Consider the following 2765-nt stretch of genomic DNA (forward strand, 5'->3'; position numbering starts at 1 on the left):
TGCCCTGCCCCAAAGTGTGATGGGAATCTGCCACTGCATCTCCTTCCAGATTCCCCTCCAGTAAACGCTTTTTGAGGCTGATGTGTGATTAAGTCATCCGACTCTTACTTGCTCAATACCCACTTTCCTGCTTTGCCACCTACCTTACTGCCAACTCTATTTTAATCTTCTTTGCTAGATTTTAATTATTCACCTGATTTCTGAACACTAGAGTGTCCCAGGGTTCGGTCTTCTCAGTCTTTGGACTGCTTTGTCTATGTTTGCTCACTTGATGAACTCCTTCAATCACATGGCTTTAAACACTATTCATAGGTAGGCCTGAGTGGTTGCTGCCGAAATGGGCAAGTTCATGAAAACTGGGAAGGTGGTGCTTGTCCTGGCTGGATGCTACTCTGGACGTAAAGCCGTCATCGTGAAGAACATTGATGATGGCACCTCAGATCGCCCCTACAGCCATGCTCTGGTGGCTGGAATTGACCGCTCCCCCCACAAAGTGACAGCTGCCATGGGCAAGAAGAAGATCGCCAAGAGGTCAAAGATCAAGTCTTTTGTGAAAGTTTATAACTACAATCACCTAATGCCCACAAGGTACTCTGTGGATATCCCCTTGGACAAAACTGTCGTCAATAAAGATGTCTTCAGAGATCCTGCTCTTAAACGCAAGGCCCGACGAGAGGCCAAGGTCAAGTTTGAAGAGAGATACAAGACAGGCAAGAACAAGTGGTTCTTCCAGAAGCTGCGGTTTTAGATGCTTTGTTTTGGTCATTAAAAATTAAAAAGGAAAGAAAATAAATAAATAAATAAATAAATAAATAAATAAATAAATAAAAAAACACTATCCATAATCTGATACCTCCAGTCTGGACCTGCTTCCTAAACTCAAGCCTCATCCATAAACTTTCTATTTTGACATCTCCACTTGGATGACCAATAAACATCTCAAAGTTATGTACAAAACTTACTTCCTGATTGTCCTTGCCTAAACAAAACTGACTTCCTGATTGTCTGTCTTTGCCTAAACATGCACACAGTCTTCCCTATTTCAGGCAACTTTTTCAATTGTTCAGATGAAAAATCTTGCAGTCATCGATGACTCCTCTTTTTCTTTTACAGGCAATCCATCGAACAAGTCCTGTTTGCTCACCTTTCCAAATATGTCTGGAATACAACCCCTGCTCCCCGACTGGTTCCACCCTGATGTGTGCTACCATCACTTCTTGCTTTCTTGCCTGAATTATATAATAACCTCTCACTGGCTTTTCCCTGGCTTCCCATATCCTGTTCTCAACACAGTAGCAGAGCGTTTCTTCTTGAAAAATATCAGATTATATGACCCCACTGTTTAAAAACATGTAATAAGTTGTGGCTTTTTTTTTTTTAACTCAGAGCAAAACTAAAGTTACTATAATGGATCACACACTGACTTCTTGTTACTCTTATGATCCCATCTCCCCTCAATTCCTGCCATACTAATTCTTTGCCCTTCTTTGGACATCCTGAGTATGTACTCCTGCTTAGGTAATTACATTTGATTTTCCTTTTCTCTGGATTCTCTTTTCTTCAATAACTGCATGCCTTGTTCTCTCACTTTTTTGAGTTTTTTGCACAAAGGTCACCTGTTCAGTGTCTGATTCAAATTTTTACTCTCCACCCCTGCCCTGAAGCACTTCCTATCTTGATGGCCTGTCTTAGTTTTCTTCAAAGCATTTATTATCTTTTAATATACTAAATAATTTACTTAGTTTTCTCTCTATCCCCCAACCATCCCATCTAAAATATAAACTTCAGGAGGGGAGGAATTTTATAATTTCATTCACTAATGTATCCACATTGCCTAGACATGATTCTCAGTATGCACTAAAAAAAATTGTCAGATAAATGGATGGATGGTTTCTCTGTAGCTCCAGCTTATATTAAACTTGAGAATTTATGGACATCTATTTTACTAGATAGAGAAAGGGATCTCCTTAACTCGTCACTCCAAATTGTGCTCTCCTTTTCTCTCCCAGGACATCTTCTGCTTTTTCTCTTTCTCTCACTTTCCTCATCCTCCACCCTCGAGTGGCTGTAGTCATCAGAAGAGAAATGCACTGTTGATTTAACAAGCTAGCAGGGAACTTAATACGTGGAAAGGACATCTGAGCACTAACAATAAGAATGACAGAGCCCTTGGAGTGCATGTGACAGAAAAGAGAAAATTATTAGTGTTGAGAATGGTAAATTGCATATCTGAAAAAATGCCTCCAATATAGAATAAAAATTCATACCAAGTATTTTTTCTAGAAAAGAGCATTGTTTCAGATATGACATTTTTCTTGTCAATTGTATACCTCGCCTGTAAAAACTCACCTCTTTCAGGTAGTTGCTTAAATTCTTCTACTCTAAAGAATAGTGGGGAATAAAAAGACATGGAAATGAATCAGCAAAAGTCATTTTAATAACAATGAGAAGAATGAAAAAGGAAAAGGGAATTTCATAGATTTAACGTATTTCTGAAGGTCCAATCATTTGGGGCAAATCATATTCAGGGTGAGATGACAGCCATTCTTCTTGGATTCTGAAGATAGCAGTAAAGAACTGAGTCATCTAGCTCTTTAGGGTAGGTCCCAGTCCTGTGACTGTCTTATTATTCATGCTGGGTGACAGAGCAAGACGCATCTCTAAAAATAAAATAAAACAAATTAAGAATCTTCAGAGGCTTACTCCCTTCTTGTGTCCACAGCACCAAAATAGCATCTGTTTCCTAGAGGATTCATTGACAGGAA

At 39.2% G+C, this 2765-nt stretch overlaps 1 pseudogene across 1 annotated transcript; it reads left to right on the forward strand.

Moving 5' to 3' along the window:
- The first annotated feature begins 317 nt into the window (after positions 1-317).
- On the forward strand, positions 318-780 carry LOC105530607 (annotated as a pseudogene). The gene has a single exon (XR_001004672.1). The product of XR_001004672.1 is annotated as a 60S ribosomal protein L27 pseudogene (transcript).
- Positions 781-2765: the final 1985 nt, after the last annotated feature.

The sequence above is a fragment of the Mandrillus leucophaeus genome, unplaced genomic scaffold (assembly GCF_000951045.1).
Source record: "Mandrillus leucophaeus isolate KB7577 unplaced genomic scaffold, Mleu.le_1.0 Scaffold832, whole genome shotgun sequence".
Lineage (NCBI taxonomy): Eukaryota > Metazoa > Chordata > Mammalia > Primates > Cercopithecidae > Mandrillus > Mandrillus leucophaeus.